Raw genomic sequence first — 19,058 nt, 5'->3', positions numbered from 1 at the left:
AATTCAAACTTCAGGCCCTGGAGACCTGCAGAAAGAATGTATTAACACTTATCTTACAGAGCTGAATCTTCTAGGAATAGCAATCCTTCAGCAACAGAGCAGAGAGAATGCCAAGGCTTTCAGGAGTATGGCATTTTGTCCTGAAGGAAGCACTGTGCTATGAACTAAATTTTGAATTTGGGGAGTGCAGTTTTCAGGGGATGTGTGTGCTGCTCCCAAAGGGTCACAGGAATAATATTTGCACACTAAAGTTAATTTAAATCTTAATTATTGCTGAAGATAAAACTGAAAGAGTGAAGTCCGTTTTTGTTACCTGAGAGAATCCCTTCGTATTTGAGTAGGTTATTTTCCCAGTGGACAGAATGAGAAGGGGTGGGTGGGAAAAGGGCCTCAAACAGAGGTTTTGACTGATTCTTAATAACTACACCCCACACCTCCACATCCCCTCATAGTACACGTAGTAGCAGGTTAATATATTGTTGGTGATGTGTTGATTTAGAGCAAAGAAGCATTTGCCTGTCAAGTAGATCATATTTTTGTTGTACCATCGTTCAGTGACAATAGTGCACTAGAAGACATTGGAAAATTAAAACCAAATGATGACACACACAATGTGGAAATGGGTGAATGTATCACAGGGAGAAAGGAAGATACAGGAACTTTTTTCTAATGCCGAATCATTGTGGAGGAGTATATTCTGGATACCAGCAATGAAAGGGAGCACATTTTTCTCTGGAGTTATATGCTCATAAATATCTCCAATATTTCTTTGTACAATGTTTGAGTATTGTAAATTCACAGAAAGAAAAATAATGCACTTGTAGTGGAACAACAATAACCTAATTTTCTGCTACCCAAAAATCGGCATCAGCATGTACAAATCACTTTTCTCCCCACGTCTGTGCTAACCAGAAAGAGCTTTGATTTCACAGCTGGTCACCACTACAAACTGAGACCTTTCAGTGACTTATTCTACTCTGTTTCTCCTCATTAGGTAAATGAGTGCTATTCCCTGTAATGATCAAAGCAGGAATGGAATGAAATTAAAAGACAGCTTAGTGCCTAACACCAGGTAATGGAACTGGTTGCCTGTGGAAATAGACTGGTTTGTCTATGGTTTCAAAAAAAGATTAAACCAACCAACTGATGATAGCATAACCAGCCAGAATACTGGCACTTATAACCTTATATAACCTTACAGAATTTTAAGTGGTATCTCTGTGTTTAAGAAGCCTGCTGGCACAACAGTGAGTGTACATAGCTAAGCCTTGCATTCTTTGTTGATTTAGTTAAAAGAATTAGATGGAACCTACTGTATCTGTATGTTTCCTTCATAATTAGGCAAAGACTTAACAAGGGACCAAAGCCCTTGTATTAGCGTTCTCTACTGCAGCAGGAACTCTTCCTGTAACGGGAATTGTAACCCTCCGCCCAATGCCCACAGAACATTCATTGCTTGTTTGCCTTTCCTGTTTAAAAGTCAACATAAAAAGTTAGAGGCTGATGTCACTCAGACTGAAGAAATGTTAACCACAGCAATGAGGGCAAAGCCATTCTCTAAATCACAACAAGGAAAGAACATGTCAGAAAATGTTGGATAATGCTAACCTTGGAATCATCACAAATACACAGTCACATTCTTCTTGATTACTAGCACTTTAGGGGTACCTCATTGTCTTCTATTAAACTGCCTCCCCTCTGAAAATATTGCAGTATGTACTGAAAAGGCTTTACAAAGTGTAGGAGTTGTTCCTTCTTTATGGACAGTTTTATTTTTATACTTTTAATGAGGGAAAATATTGACTGCCTTTTCCTGAAGTTCAATTAGTTTTTGCATTGAGTTAAAGTTAGTAACCTTTTAGATGCATGGCTAATTTTTGCTCTGTTGGTCTGGATAAAGATCTCCTGATTTTCTGTCCTTATATTGGATTAATTTCTACTGTGAAACATCTTTTTCAGGGGCACCTTTTACATAACTCTTGACACTCTGTGTAACAGGACATTCTAGACTGTCCCATATTTAGTTTCTCTGCCAGTTGTGTCCATGTCCCTTGCTGTTACTACACTTCTAGAATCTCTCTGATTCTTCTACTTTTTTACTATCTGGTTCCCCAACCTGGAAACACTATCCTCATTTCTCACATGAAGTGCAATAGATTGCATCTGTATCTTACATATGACTCCTGTAGCAAGGCCTCCCAGAATGAGATCAGTCTTTCGTGTTTGAGCATCATGTTATTAATTCACCATAAGCTTTAAATGCTTTTATGCTGAAATCCTGCCTTACCAGATGGTCGCCATTTTGCTTTTATGCATTTCATTTGTCTTTCCTAAGTGTAGAGCATTTTACACTTACCTTTATTGAATTTAACTTTGTTCATTTTAGATTCTCTCCAACCTGTCAAGATAATTTTGAATTCTCAGCTCCGAAATGTTTGCAGGGCCTCTAAAGGATATGTCACAGGCAGATATTATAATTACCCTCTACTCTTATTATCCATACTGACAATAGAAAGTATTTTTTAACTTGAGATTAGAACACCACCCCCCCGTGGATCCCACTTAAAATATTTTCACTGTTTGACAGAGGAACATTTTTCAAAAGTTATACATATATATAACCGGATGTAACTTTATATATATACTCTTACTGCAATTTCTGTTGAGGACATATACCAGTCCTTTAGTATTTGTCTCTTAATGCAGCAGTGCTTCAGAGCTAAGCAAGACTTAGTCCCTAGGTGGTTTTGTACTGCTTCTATCTGTGAACTGTGCCACAGGTACATCATTGACTGTATCACATGCTTGTAACACAGAATGTTGTACCATCAGAAGTAATTCTAAGCTTACAGAAGATCCTCCATCTCAGCAGCATTTCTGCATTGACTTGGAACTCTTGGGGCACACAGCAGAAATATTAGTTACTGGAATTAATCAATCTTTTCTTCACTATTTATGCTATTCTTGATTGGTGTAATGTTATGCCATGCTACTCTTCAACTGAAAAATCACACATTTCACTGGAATAGCCACATATATTAAATCCTGATTTATATGTGACAAATATGTTTCTGCAAAATATGAAGAGAGGAAAATGAAAGAACCATCAAGCTACTTGCAGTTCAGTCACAGAGTAGGTGTATGTGTGGGCAATTTATTCCAGGGCTCTCTTTTCCTTTATACCTTTCTGTTTGTGCTACCCAAAAGCAAGCCCTCCTTAGGAGCCCTTTTTGTCCTGATTTTCACCTGTTGCCTGCTTCTTCTACCGTAATATCGTACTCCTTTTACATCTTTTTTTTTTTTTTTTTTAAATTGTAATTTGCCTAAGATGTGGACTGTGCCCTTTTCACTCGAAGTTTGGCCATGTCATTAAATTCCTTCGCCAAAGTATTCTGAAAGGCATAAAAAATCACGGCCCAGCTGAAGGAGCTGTGAAATGACTGAAATGGTTCCAGCTTTAATCATCTGAACTGTCCTTCCAGAGAACACTTGCGCTGCAGCGGGGATATCCCGCCTAACTAGCTGGCAATTAAACAAATTAAATCGCGATATGAATGCTAATACCTCTTCCTGCAGAATGTTTTTCGGGCGGGGTAGCAGATACTGTTATAAAATAAATATTGAAAGTATTGAAAGATAATTGACTGGAAAGCCACGTCACCCACGAGAGGAGAGCGCGCAGCTCCGCCTCAGGCCGGCAGCTCTCGCGAGAGCCGCCCGCGAGCCCCGGGTTGTTTAAAGGGCAGCGTGCGGCGCGCGTGCGGGCTGCGCGCGGGAGGCTCCGTCATCGTGCGGGGGCGGCGGCTGAGGGGGCGGCGGGCTGGGGCGTCGTCCCCTCAGCGCAGAGCGGCGTCTTCTTCACTGACGAGAATTAACTGGGCCGAGGTGTCGCCTCAGTGCAGAGCCTTGTCCTCTGCAAGGACCAGGATGAGACTTCGAGACGTTGAAGCTCTGGATGTGCGAGGCCGGTCGGTGCATGATGTGGTGGTGGCCCATCTACACCAGAGGCCTTGCCAGGGGCGGAAGGGCCGAACTCTGTGACTTGGTCTAAAGAAAGGTAGGTTATAGTTGTAGGTAGGTATTTCCCTTCTAAGGGGAATAGAGGGTCCAAATGCCAGACCCTCCTCTGTCTGCTGCTTCCCCAAGCCTAGGTTAAGGACATCACTAGGAAGCTTCCTGATGTGGTATGGCCCTCGACTATTGCCTGTTACTGCTTTTCCTTGTGGGTGGCGATGAAATCACAATGCACAGTCCAGAGTCAATCAAAAGTGTCTTCAGGGCCTTGAGACAGTTGGGGAGGGAATCGGGAGCACAGGTCACCTTTTCCTTCCAGCCACAGGCTGCAACATTGGAAGAAATAGATGGGCCCAGTCTATTAATACGTGACTCAGAGATCTGCTGACTATGCTGCACCACACTGGAAGTTTTACAGAGAAGAGCCAGGGGCTCCTAAGATGATAGGACTCACCAGGGAAACTATTAGTACTTTACTAGTCCATAACAAAAAGTTTTGGTATTTGAAATTTCCAGTATATCTTTAAAACATTGTTTCTGTTTCTTTACTGTTGTGAGGATTTTGTGTGGCAAAGAGTAATTGCTTCTATTTAAGAGAGGGTACTTTACAGAAAGAACTTATTTCTGGGCTCATGGCCACAACCAAAAATCATGGGCCTATTTCATTTTGCAGGCTAAAGATTTCACAAGCGAGAATGATTGATAAGATGCTGGAATATTAGGAATGCATATTGAAGGTTGCGTGTTGTGATAAATGTGGATTTTCTAAGATTAATGATTTGATTTTGTGAAAACCACTAAAATTCTGGTAGGAAATCTTTATTTAATATTTTCCCCTTTTGCAGACAGTGATGCTTGCAAGTGGTTTGTTCCATTACATTAGTGGATTAACAAGGAGCATGGGACATTCTTATGACTGCTTAACATGCTTCAGGCACTGAATGGACATTCAGCTATTGAAACAATGAACCCTGCTTAAACTTGTTTTCTTTTGCCAGTTCTTGAAACATCTTTAACAAAAGGAACAAATAACTGACACCACTGCAGTGCAATGTGTTTTCTTCTTTCGTTAACTGGCAGTGCATAGATGTTAGGGGAAATGTAAAATAAAGTTACAGATAAGGTAGCTTTGTTGCCAGGTCTTGGGAATTACTAAGATTTAGAGACTGCACGAAGGGCAACAATGTATAACAGATCTGGCAGCATTATAATGTCATACTGACATTTCAGAAGTGTAGAATATTGCATTTCTCCTGATGGCTTTGAGTATTCTGCATTTATATTTCTTTTTCTACCCTTGTAACATGAGTTTAACATCAACTGTTTTCTTAACATTATTTTATTATTCAAGTATCAAGATATGCAAACCCTGAGCTTTAAGATATGACTGTAAACTCCACTGCTCTGCTCTTCTGGTGACACTGATCATTGATGGAAATGAACTAAACCAGGTTTCCTTTTTCATTGTGTGAAGAATTATCTCTATTTCTGCCTCAAGATAATGTTTTTGTTCTCTGCAACGATGAATTCTGTGTGGAATGCTTCCATCAGAAGCGCAAAAAGAAAACAGATGTGTTTACATTGTCTCCATGGAGACACAAACACACAAGCTAAATTCACACTAACATCAGGGGGAAGATTCCTCCTACTTTGCCTTCCAGAGAAGGAGAATTGCAGACACAATATTTGCAGCAAGTGAGACAGAATTGTCTACAGACCATTTTTCTCCCTTGCATTTTCAGCAGGGGATTCTTTGATCATTCAGTGAAGATTCTGGAATGCCCTGATGGCTGCTTGTAGTTCCACAAGGATTTTGGTAAGGGTTCAAAATACTGTAACTTGTATGAATGTTTTAAGTAAAGAGGTAATTCTCTACAACTACTTCATTCCTCATCTCCAACACAGCAGTAACTTCAATTTATTTGGTGAGCAAATGTTATTAAACCATATGATGTTCCTTCCGTTCCTTGTTTGGAAGACCATTGACTAGGTTTTCATAGACATTAACTATAAAATATTTTTCTATCATATTTTCATCCCTTTACACATGTCTATTTTCATGGACCTTTACAAACCCCTGTGTTTCTCCAAGCAACTGCAGTTTGGCCAAATGACACATGAAAACTGTTTGAGGCTCATAGTGACTGGGAAAGGAAGGGAGAAATCCTTTTCCTTTTCTGCTCCTTCTCTGGAGACCATGATTTGTTTTCAAGTGACACAGGGTGAATATATCCTTATAAAGTGATCCAGTTTTTTAAGCTAGCTGGAACTTAACTGTGAAAGGAAGAAGAGATCTTACCTTGAGAGAGGAAAATAAGTCATCACATTACATATGTGATGTCAAGTGAAACCTTATGCAGTTTCATATTTCACTCACCCAGCAGTACTTAGCAGTCTAGTAGATCGCCAGGATTATAAATCTACTGAATATGGTTTATTCAAATATGATTTATCCCGTGATTCCTGCTGCAGTCAAAGGAATGGACATCACTGCTGTTAGTGACTGCTTAGTGTTTTTCTGTTTAGCCTCTGAGAATAGAAGACTGTCTACCCAAAGGACTGTGACATAAGCTTCTGGTACCATATATTGTACCAGGGAGTGGAAGTGGAAGCTTGGTGGGAGAGGCACAGAGGAAATAAAATTTTGCTGGATGAGTGACTGGGAAGACAAAGCATACAGCAGCAGCAGGCCCAGGAGGTGGGATAGTAGTAATGTGTGCATTTCTCCCCACATCTGGCTTTCCTCTCTTACTTCTCATGAGCTTTGTTATGCTGATACAAACGAGTTTTTAGTAACAGCATAATATTTTAGAATTTTAGAATTTTAGTAACAGCATAATATCTGTTGTTTACTTCTACTGCACCCATTGTATTATACATGTTATTTGTCATAGTGAAACTGTAATGTAAGCCTACAAGGTGATTTTTTTTTAGGACAAAGTTTACATCTCAGAATAGAAGATACCAGACTCTCCCACCAAAATTCACCTTATTTGCATGTAAGATCTTGAATCCTGTATTATTCTCTCTCTGTGATGGGAGAAGATGATAAGCAAGATTCATGAGGAAGTTACAGTAAGAATAATTTCTAAATTGTTATTAAATCTGATTTATTACTAGCTGAACCTGATGAGGGATTTGTCATTGCACAGATGGATTTGAGGGATTTCTGGTCTGCATTTGGCAGGTGAAAGGGACAGTCATGGGCCTGTATGTGAGGCTGTAAAAGCATGAGGAAGCAAATGATACTAAAATAATAAGAGGAAGCACATGTCTCTGTTCTGTATAATTCCAAATGGAAATAGTTGAGGAATAATAAAAACTGTAGCTCTTCTGATTCAGCTATGTCTTACCTGTAATATGTGAAAATAAGCTTTAGAGCCAGGGATTTGCTGCAGTATTAAATTTTTCCTTTTGCAAGTAAAAGATGGTCACTGAACATGCCTTTTGGTATCTTTATTAAAGTATACATTGAAATGACAAATATGATGAGGTGGATGAACAGGAAAGGCTGTATGCCTCTTTTCTACTCTCTAGCAGACTTGTTTAGGACGGTTTAACTTTCACTGACATTGTTAGTGATACTTGTTAAAGATTTTTTCCTCATATTTTGTAAACCAATCAGATGAGACAACACGTAGCATTACAGTAAATGTTTTACTGTAAATCTGTCTTTGTTTGCTAATGGCATTGTTGAGAGGAAACCTGCCCAAAAGAAGTGACCTCATCTGAAGCAAAGTTCAGCAAAAGTGGAGGTGGTGGAAATTCCTGAAAAAAGACAGAAAGTTGACATTTTCCACCCTCCCCTTTTAGCGCAGCACCAGATAATACAGACAAGAGGGGCCTCTAGGTGGACACCATCATCTGAGCAGACAAAATGGGATCCCTGCTAAGGTACACATTTACCTGTATGATGGCAGTAGTAAACTGAGGTGCTTTTATGGACCATAGTGTATATATCTCCTCCTCACATTACCAGAAAAAAACCCTATATTGCTCAGGATAAATGAGGAGTGTAATTAACAAATATAGGCATTTGGCCATCAGGCTGTCAAATAAATACTATAAATAAAATGAAGTAGGGCAATAGAAGGAAATGTAAAGTGAAAAACCTTTTTTGTTGGCATTTTGTGCTTTTTGAATACAGTCTTAACCTGATATATATGTTATATCTATGAAATACACATGAACATTGTTAAGGAAAGAAGGGGAACATCTTCCTTCAGCTGGTGATAAGTTTAGATCATTTTCCTAAAGGTAGACTGAATCATATTTACATGGTACAGTCTATCATTCATTATTTATGAGAATTTCCTAAAAATTTTTGAAAAGGAAAACCTGGAATTTGGTAGATTAATGATCACAAAAATTCAGTAGTTCATACAAGAATCAAACTGCAGTGAGAATATTTACCTCTAAATTAGTGGTCTCATACAGCAGCTTCTGCCGCATAGAAAAATTACTTTCTTTTCTACTGTAGCTTGCCCGTTGGTTTTTATACAGTCAGTTGCCACCTTGACCCCCACTACTTTCTGAAGTCCAGCATTTCAACTGGGGGTTCAGTCTCTCTGGTTTTACCCAGTACAGCTTCAAGCAAAAGAACACATTGACATCAGTGAGAGCTGGGCCTAAATAAGAACACCAGATTCTGGCCCCTGAATTGTAACTCTTTGTGCAATGCAATTTTCCAGCTAGTTGGGACACATATTTATGTAGTTCTTTATGGAAGATTTTTGGTTTTCAGTCGTGCAGTGGAACAATGAAAACTGACTAACCTTACCTGTAAACTTACTTGAGCCTTGAGGGCATCTGGGGGGGAAGCTGTGAAAGCACTCACTGCTTTCCATTTGGATGTTACATTATCTCTTGAATTTAACTGAACTCAGGTAAGATGCTGGCTCTTCACTTTTTTAATTATCGGAGGGACATAAATTCAGCAATCTGCTCGGTCAGCTGTCCTCTTTTCTCCTAAGCAGTGCATATGCAGCACACACATGCTCTCAGGTGATTATTCTCTTATCAATTATGGTATCTAAACTTTTTTCCTGATAAATCTAGTTCATATATATCAACAGTTCAAACAATGTGTTTTCTCAGTGTATGTGGGTCTCAGGAGGAAATGTCTGGCTCACTTTTGGTTTAGTAACTTACAGGGATTGAGTTTTGAATAATGTAAATGGGAGTCGGGTGATAATTTGTAATGCTGTGAGTGCAATTAGTGAGATAAATACAGAGCTAGATTCATTTTCTCTGAAAAGAGGCAATCTGATTGCTATGCAGAAAGCACCTTTATTTGTAATACTGGGTGCTCATAATGTGGTTAGCAATGCACAAAGTGGCATTTTGATTTGGAGCTTTAAAGAATTCTGGGATGAATAAAACATGAAATTAATTGCCAGAGAAGAATCTCTGCCAGACTAGATGAGATCTACTGTGCTGAATAGAAGCTGTAACTTATGACAGGGTCTGTTCCACTCCCAAAGGAAATTATGTCAATACCAGGAAAGGTTAAAAAGCACTTAAAATAATTTGCAGTACCAGAAGTCCTTCCTCTTCAGATGTGGGTTGAGGGTACATATATAAGTTATGGGTAAGCATATATATTCACGTGTCCTATCATCCTGCAGCAGGATGGAACAGAACTATGTAAAACATCAAACTCCTTGCTTTGTATTAATAAATTTGAATGAGAGTTTCAGTCAACTTTGACCTAGGGAAAGCTGTTAAGTTGGGAGAATAGGCAAATAGCTGTTAAGTTGGGAGAATAGGCAAATTTGGATGTTTTGGTATATGGAGCTGTTACCAAAATCCTCTGAAATATTTGGGTTAAATAAGACTCTGCCTTTTTAGTGTTAGGAAGTAAGACAGTACTTTATTCTTGGCCAAGAGGGGGGTGGGTGTGTGTGTGTGTAACTGGCAAAGTTGTGGCCTCCACACAGACCCCAAAACAAAACCTTTTCACTTATCTATACATTTTTAGCAAACAGAGAAATGAATGTTCATTGGTTCTATTGCATAACTCTCTTCATTAGTTAGGGTTCTGGCCCCTGCTGGTTATTGATTTCTCACTCTTCATGCTGATCTGGTCCACATTCTTTAGTCCTTGTCTCTTCCTCAGATGGGGGAAGCTTTCCAGGCCTTAATCTCCTCTGTATCTGCTGGTTACTCCAATGGCCTTGAAGGGCCATAAATTTAAAATCCCAGATGCCCAATCTTCAAATCCCTTTGGTTTTGTTTATTGAAGCTTGTCAGGGTTAGTTTTAGCAAACTTAAGATTTGGATGATTTAATGATCAAAGTAACAATAAATGTCTGTGAAGAAACTTAACTCATGCTGGCCAAAAGTGGGCCCTGCATACAACTAATTAAAACTAATTAAAAATTAACTGGGAATGTTGTATCATTTCCAACAGAGGATCTTGAGTCCCTGTCTGAAATTGTATATTAAATGTTCTAAGTACTTAGAAAAGCCTGCTGAAATCAGGGAACACTCCGCATGCCCATGAGAATCCCTGGTATCCTTTTAGGAATCTCAATTTATGCATGTGTTTTTGAAAAGGTTGGAAGACTCTGGTTGTGAATATCTAAGTAGCAGTTGCTGAACTGAACTTTCCCTGTCAATAGATGGATTTGTAGGGGAAATTGAATTATGCAGTTCTGTGTCACAGTAGAAGTCCAGAAGAACAAATTGAATATGCATATGTAATTTTAGGAAACATAGTAGTGAATATTATTTGAGTTCCGTTATTTTTTACAGAGCTATTAAATTCAGCTGAGGTTTGTTGTGGATTTGTCTTGAATACAGGAGCAGTTTCACTTTTTTTTTAGCCTGTGAACAAGTAAATTTTGTTCACTTTAATTCATGTGGTCTTTTATACTTAGAGTCCACTTGAACACCCCTTGAAAGCAAAATCCAAAATCAAACCTGTTTGGAACAAAGTAGGAAAAAATGCTGTGGGGGAAATTAATAACCAAAGGAAGAGGATCAACATCTATCCTTCTTTTGCCAGGTTCTTCCACAAAATACATACAAGCTCCTACAAATCTAGAGCTGTAAAATTTAATATTCCAATATGCTTTTAGAAAGCACTTTAAAAGGTTGTGTACATGTGTCTAGTGTAATATGATATGGAGGGGGAGAAAGAAGATCCTTTTGAACCTCCTAGTGAATAGTGCCAGAGAACTCACTGAAAATCACAATCCTTCTGGAGGCTGTGACAGGAGGGAGTTTTACTGATGTGGAGTATGGGAATGCGATCTCAGTTATAGCTTAATTCTTTTGTTTGTAACCTGAGTGATAATAGATATGGAAGAAGGAGATGAAAAGAAGTTTAAAGGAAGGAATGCATGAGTGAGGATTTTTTTTTTTTTTTCCAAAATGTGAGTAGGTTTCATGAATTTCTATTTATTTCTATGTAAATTATGAATTAAAGGTAGGAAGCTTAGGGGACTCACAGGAGCATCCAGCAGAGGGAGAGATAAGCAGGATATTTAGCTAAACAACCTTGAAATTAATAAAACACTCATACCAAAGAAATTTTTGTATCAATATTTGTTACATTTTTATTGGTATATTTTAGCTGGATGTTTTCTGCAGATCCGTGAATACCAGTGAGATGAAGTATCTTTTAACAAAATAGAGAAAGAAGGTAGAATTTTCTACTGAGAAATGCATATCCATACCCCGGATATTCAGGGTTTTGTCTGCAGTGTAATTAACTAGAATTTGAGCTCTTTCACATGTAAATCAGGTCACTGAGAGCACTGGCAGTCTTAATCCTTTTTCTCATTGTTTAGTGGACTTCTCAGGTTTACAGGCTACCTTTTAAGTGGAAAATCTTAAAATTTAAATATTTGGTCTTTTGTGTCTTCAGAATTTCAATACTATCACATTATATTATATGATGTACATCATACCATGGTCGATTTATTTGGGGTTAATGATTATGCCTTCTTAGACTTCTCCAAGGCAGCATTTAATAGAAGGACAGTTCAAAAAATCTATCTTACCTTCAAATTTCTAGACTCAAGAGTATTTCCCCGTTTTATGGGTATTGAATCTCTGTATTTGACCTATTGCACTTATCATAAATAAATGAAATGTATTTGTTTATGAAAAACTTCAGCTACCTATCAGAGCAGGCATGAAAGATTTTCACATATTAAGATCTCTCTAAATCATGAAACATAATTATAAGCCTATTTGAGCCATTTTAGCTCAAGTATTGTGAATCAGATCTTCAGCTGTGGTCACCACATGTGTGTTGTCTGTGGAAGTATTCAGTTTACATCCAGAGGTCTGGAGAGTAGTTTGTGGCTATTGGATATTTTTTTTTTGCTGTGTGCAGTTCTCACATTTAATCTCTGTACGGGTGGTATTTCAAAATACCAAAAAAAAGAATGTGTGCGAACTATATGTGCGGCAGCTGTGATGTGAAACACTCTGATTCATTGGCTGAGTTAAGAGAGGATGGTTTGGAATTCTCTGGGCAATGTTATGTGGCTCTGGATGAAACCATAAAAGCCTTCTCCTGTTCAAAGGTCACACGTACCTTCTTGGGACTCTCATACTTTCCAAAGACCGAGTTGTTTACACACACAGATTATTACATTAAATCGGCACATGGTGCTGATGCAGCAGGATGGGTATCATGTTACTTGACATTTCAATAGCTGTTCTCCAGTGGAGAGATGGTTTGTCATACTGGTAAAGCGGTTCACACAGAGTTTATTGGTGTCCATGGTAGGGATTGTGCAAGTATAACATTTGAATTAAAGAAAAGAGAAATTAAAAGCCCAGCTCTTTAAGCCATGTACTTAACACTGGTTCAAAAACTAGGTTAACCAAGCATAAAAAAAACCTAGAGGGAGGGGAGGAAAAAACCCCAAACTCTTCATTTTAAGTAACATTGTGGTGGGTTCATGAGATATTAATTGAAAGTAAACTGACCCAATGACTCTCTAGTTGTGGTTTCCTAGGCCAGAAGGTACACTGAGAGACCATCAGAACATTCCCTGAGTTCCAAACTGGAATAACTATGCTTTGCAATATGTTTGCTTGGCCAGTACTTAACAACCATCCCATTGTCCACTTCGTGACCTGTCCACTTGTTTCACTTTGCTTGCTGTTAGAATAGGCCCATCCATTCCCTCCACAGATTTAAAAGCTGTTACCACATTTCCCTTTGGTCTCCTAAGACTGAAGAAAATTATTTTCAGTTTTTTGTAGTAGGTCTTCGTTCTGGTCATTCTTGTTCTCCTCTCCCTTCTCTCGATATTTTTCTTGTGTTTCTTGATATTTTTTTGGATGGAGCTGATATTACATTCCAGCTGAGGTCTTAGCAGCGCTAAAGAGCCCGGAATAATTATTTTACCTGTCTTGTAGGTAGTTAGCCTTTAGGAAAACCAGAACTATGGTTGCACTTTTTTGCAAAAGCGTGACATTTTTAGAGTATGTTGGCCGATTTATGGGGCTCTTTTGTACCATCAGTTTGGCCTACGTGTCATATATAGCTATCATCTGTTTCATTTCCATTGCTTCTCTTAATAATTTATCCACTTTTCCAAGATTTTTTTGCATTGCTAGCCTGTCTATGATCAGAATGTGAAGGTACTTGGTGATGGCTATTTGTACACCACGCAGTGCTTCTGCCAGAAATACCTACTTGTCTGTCTCTGGTGTTTGGCAAGGAAGCAGATCTGGATTCCATCTGCTCCTCTCTTGGGACTCCCAAGTGGGAAATATGTGTATGGATGTGTGTGTATGTTCTGATAAACAGGATGGAGGATATGAACTTGTTTCTTGTGGAAGATGAAGATTTTGCAGAGGTGTAATGTAGCACCGTACCATCCAAGAATTGTACGTTTTTGTGAACTCTGTTGTAGAGTGACTGCACTTCTCTGTGCTCAGACTGACCTGATCTCATAAGGTGTGTAGTGCTCTTGCCAGCTCACCTTGTATCTGCCCTAGCTAGTGGACCTTATGGCCAGGTAGCTGTTTTTCTCTTTTAAATTTGTTTTGATTATTTTGTCAAAAAATTAATTCTTAAAAGCTAAAGATGGAAAATTTTGTTGTCTTCAGGATTTGCAGGACGTAATAAGCAATACAAAGCTTAATAACAATTATTTGAAGAATGCCAGAGTGAATAAGAAGAAATGTATGTTTGTATAAACTGAGAATGTGATATTGCTACTGTTATATATATATATATATATATATATATATATATATAACAGCTAGAGAGAATTTTTCTTTAGTTCTGACATTTGAACAAGCTTATTAAGAACAAGCCACAAGCTATTTTGTTTTCAGCCGTTCAAACCTGCCCAGTTTAGACACATTGCTTGTTTGCTTTGTGGCAGTTTGAAACCACTTTGTTCTACATCTGTATGGTCATCTTGATTGAATTCTAATGTGAAAGCCGGATGCATAAGGCCTGGTGAACTAACAATCAGGGATAAGGTCACCATCTGCTCATTTAGTCAAAGCTTTGTGCTTAGAATTGCATTTTACATTCAATGACAGGCCCTGAATGGCTCTTACAAAGGGTCAAATGAAAAGAGGAAACCAATAGAAGGCACCTCTCCATTGTACAGAAACTTGTTGCAGAACTTCTTAATGTCTGGGTCAGGCAATACAATCTTTGTTTAAGATAGAACCTTTTCAACCATCTGTACCTTGATTACAAGTCTCAAATTTGTTCTTTTTGTCAATCCATTAACTTTCCTGAAGCATTCTTGGGGATGCTTTTGCTTTTATTTTGCTTTCAGAATTTTCTCAGCTCATTACATGTCGCTGATCTGATGTACTGTACTTTTTCTCAGCCTGACAGTGTTTTCTTGTACTGAAGAAGATGGGACTGACTGATTCTCATGGTAACCCAGACCTTCTTTGGGTGGGAACAGGGACACTGTTAGGTGTTTTTAAAGTAGCCAGCCAGTTCTGTCATGGCTATCGTCCCCTGCCCCTGCTTAGGAAGAGTAACCACACTATGCTGTATTTCTCCAGGAGAGCCAACCACTTGTGGCAGTACTGTTCCTTTACCTTGTCCCTCCCAGTGAATGCTTCGAGCTTCCTTATTAAAGGCCGGATATATTCCTGTCCTACATGGACTTACTGTCATCTGAAAATTATTTATCTTGGGAGCACTAAGTTCAGAAATTGAAGCCAAGAGAGATCAGATTTTTAGGTGGGGCATTGAAGCCCACATCTATTTGAACACCTGTATTGCTATTACTGCACTCTTGTCCTTGTATTCTTTCTCTTTTTCATTAGGTACACTTTCTCATTGGCAGCCTGACAACGTAGTTGTGTTTCAATTCCAGATTAAGTACCTTCCACAAAATTAACTTCTTAGTAGTCTTCTGGTACATGGCTTGACTCGTGTATCTCTGAATACTATGAGCATTACTTTGCAACTGACATTAATGCTGAGTCTGTTGTGCCTGGACACTCTGAGGCTCTACTAATGAGAGATCTAGAGAAGCCCATGTCACCATTTGAGTTTACTTGTTTAAGTTAGAAGTTATTCAGCAGCCCTCCAGTGATATTTTTAATGAAATGCCCACAAGCATGCATAGATGCCAGGTGCCAGGTTTAAACTTGGTGCCAGGTTTAAATTTTATGTATCAGAGGGTTCTTCCCACTCTTCTACCCCCAGACAATGAGAACATTAATTCTGTTGGTTAATACATCTTCATTTGAATATAATTTATTTAATCTTTTCATGCATTAATCCTTAATTAAAGAAGAATTCAAACTAGTAAGATGGGGAACAAATGAGTTGGTTTTCTTTTAATTAAAAATACTTCCATATGAGGAAAAGCCTCAGACAATTCCATCTGGACTGGATGGAATTAGGCTGCGTCTCCCAGGTTAATCAAATTCTTTCAAACTTCTTTTTCGAGGCAGAATAGGACAAAAGCCTACTTCTTTTAAAGCACTTTGCATGCTCTCTTCAGACAGGATAGGTGGCTGCTGTGAATAAGATGGATTATATGAAAATTTTGCATTGATAGCAATGCATTTTGAATACTCTATTAATGTACTGTTCAATATTCTTGGGGTTTTTTGCAGTAATGTCTATGTTATGGTTAAAAATGACAGCAAAACAATTTTTTTATCAGCATTGGAATTAATGAGGCCTAGTTCATAATGACACTGCGTCACTACTTACTCTAGTGCAGCAACTCATATCCCTCCACATTGCTTCCAGTTCCATGCCACATTTCCCTGGTGCTCAGCATGTAGGCAGTGTTTCTTCCCATTCCCTTGTTGTCTGTACCACGAGGGGCAGGATGTGCTGTGATTGATGTTAAATGCTGTGTGCTGGAATCCATGTGATAACTGGGTAAGCACAAACCAAAATAAGGGACCTAAAGTGAAGAAAAATGAGCAGAGATGGTTCTCACCCCTTAGGAAAGACTTGGTCTCAGTTTTCTTTTTTTCAGGTCTTTAATGAAGGTTGTAGGAACTTGCTTATTCTTAAGGCATCTTTCTGAGTGTCAAATATCTCTGAAATCAGTGCAAAATCAATTAAATTGGATTGAACCAGAGTAAAATGCCATGAGATCTGAAATCTGCTAGATTCCAGTCTGCTTGAGAAGTATGGACCAAAAACAACAAGGTCATAAATTTAAAAAGGATTTGAAAAGTCTTCCATCATGATGATGCTGTGACCTGGCTCCTTAGTTAACATGGTTGCTAATTAATCTGGCAAACCTTTGGCTTGCAAGGATTCCAAAGAGAAAATCAATGTGTGTTGCCTATTTTTTCCACTTTAGATGATGATCCACTGCATTTCAGACACATTTTTCTTCTTCGCCTTTCAAATGAACAGCTTCCAGGCTATTGTAAATTACTCTTCTTCTGTACTTTCTTCTTGCCTGTGAAAATATTTGAGTTGAAAAAACAAGACACATTCCTCGTTGTTCTATTGTTTAGGATATATTATGTGTCCAATGGAAATACGCTCTCATGCATTTACTGAAAGATAGGCAAACTATGGTTTGCTATTTACCCTAAAACACTCCTCCTACTCCAAGCAAAATCATCCATAGAAAAGTGTAATTAAGATGTTCATTTCCATGTGAGGATTGGAGGTGATATCACCAGGAAAACATTTTTCTCTCTTATTTCCATATGTGTGAAAATCTCAGCTCCTGTGTTGGGCACACTTGAAATCTTGTGATCGTTCATCAGACTGTGTTCTTTACCACTTTCATACATATTTCTCTTCCACTGTATTTTTAGGCAATCCTACTTATATCAGTAATACTTATCTTTTGAGGGGATGGGATTTGTAGGTGAAAAAGTTAATTTCTGTTACTTTGCTAGCATGAATGGTGATAGTTTAAGTACTCACTAGCTGAAAAAATAAAGCGAATCGCAGTATTTGAAAAGTACCAACAGGTGAAAAAACCTGAAATAGTGCCTTGTAAATGAAAATTTGTGCATGTAATTGATTTGCTTGATTTTTGTTCTGGTTTTACTCTGTGGCTTTGGGAGTAGCAGATGAAGGAAAAGATTCTGCACAGATACTTCCTACTCCTGGCTTAATCCTTGGCTTTGGGCTGGCTGTACATGTTGAGTGTAAAATAAATTCTCAAATCATGTTATTTGTAGCATCTGAGTAAGGAGGGAGCAAGACACATCATGAGGGAAATGAGGTACGCTGATTTGGTTCTGCCATCTCTGGTATCTGTGTCACCTTTCAGGATTATTTTTTCACTCTTCCTTTTTAAAATCTACTGTCTGATTATCATGGTATTTTAGTTGTATAAAAGCTACAAATGTGTAAAATGTTCGTTTCTGTGAGTCTGTTTCTTTACCGTGTTGCATTACTGCTCGTGCTGTAACCATTTTTTCTGGAACCCAAGCTGAAAAACCCATTTGTGTTAATACACCTTTAAAGTTTCCTATAGCTCCTGCTGTATGACTGGGTCTTTGTCAGCCTTGATGACTGCAATTTTTATACAGCTAGGTGGCCTCTTGTCAAGATTTGGGTGGTGCCGCAGAAGTGCTACAGGGTCCCATGTGAGAGTATGTTTTATCCCTGGAAAGATCATCCCATTTTTAAGAACATAATTGTTACGGAGAAATACTTTTGATTTCCTTTTTGGGGCGTGGTTGGAAATTGTCAATGACTTATATATCCTTCCATTCTCCTGAAGTTTTGTTTTGTTATGGCAAATCCATACGGCCCTTTTGGTCATTCAGGTGCTTGATAATGCTGGGAACTGAAGCACAGGGGTATGTGGCACAGCCCTCCATGTCTAATGCCACTGTCCGTCCCAGTGCTGCTCCTGCTTTAGAAGATGGGATGAAGCTGCAGGCATGGGAATGGAGGATTAATTTAATAAGTACTTGGTTTACAAGGACTTATTGCACAAAAGAACAGGTAGTCTGTTTCAAGTGGAGATTTTGACAACTTACCAAGATTTTGTTCATTTCTTCTAGCTATTTATTCATTCAGTATTGCTACATTTAGTGACCTGTGCTTTCCAACCACGCCGTGCAGTGTTATTTAACTGTCTGTAAAGCATATTTGTCTGTGCAAGTCAATTTTCATCCATATTTTTCTAAGTGTTAACATTTCTTGGTAGCATAATCTTATGTTGATACATACAAGTTTTTTAACCCTTTGAATGTGGACTCAATTTTCATCACATATACAAAAATGCTACAATCTGAGAACAAGCCTTCAGAATAGGTAGGCACACATTGCTGTTTGGGCAGGCAGGGGAACTAAGCATCATGCTTTTGGAGTCACATCTTGACGGAGCAGAACGGACACCATTAGATTCCCTCCGGCTCCCACGTCGGTAACGAGCCGATCAATCAGCACAGTGTTGTCATCCATTCCACTTTGAAACAGTTTATTTTCTGGTTTAGATCCAATTATTTTGAACAGGGCTCTCTAAAAAGGAAAACAGTTTGTATCAATTAGTAGAAGCAAACATATGTTCTGTAGCTTTGCAAAGATCCTATTTGAAATTCTCAAGTAAAGTTAGGACATATGTACATATTTTAAAATGGAACATAAC

The 19,058-nt window shown here is 38.5% G+C and overlaps 1 long non-coding RNA gene across 2 annotated transcripts in view; it reads left to right on the top strand.

Annotated features, from left to right (window-relative positions):
- Positions 1-3,822: 3,822 nt before the first annotated feature.
- The window catches only part of LOC125334598, a 47,351-nt gene continuing 32,115 nt past the window's right edge, over positions 3,823-19,058 (top strand). For both annotated transcript variants that reach the window (XR_007207178.1, XR_007207177.1), the window contains exons 1-3: positions 3,823-4,057; positions 5,757-5,830; positions 6,949-7,089. This is a non-coding gene — a long non-coding RNA (uncharacterized LOC125334598). The remainder of the gene's footprint in view (positions 4,058-5,756; positions 5,831-6,948; positions 7,090-19,058) is intronic.

Source organism: Corvus hawaiiensis, chromosome 17 (assembly GCF_020740725.1).
Source record: "Corvus hawaiiensis isolate bCorHaw1 chromosome 17, bCorHaw1.pri.cur, whole genome shotgun sequence".
Classification (NCBI taxonomy): domain Eukaryota; kingdom Metazoa; phylum Chordata; class Aves; order Passeriformes; family Corvidae; genus Corvus; species Corvus hawaiiensis.
The sequence above is the reverse complement of the archived record's forward strand: the minus strand, read 5'-3'. Positions and strand labels throughout refer to the sequence as shown.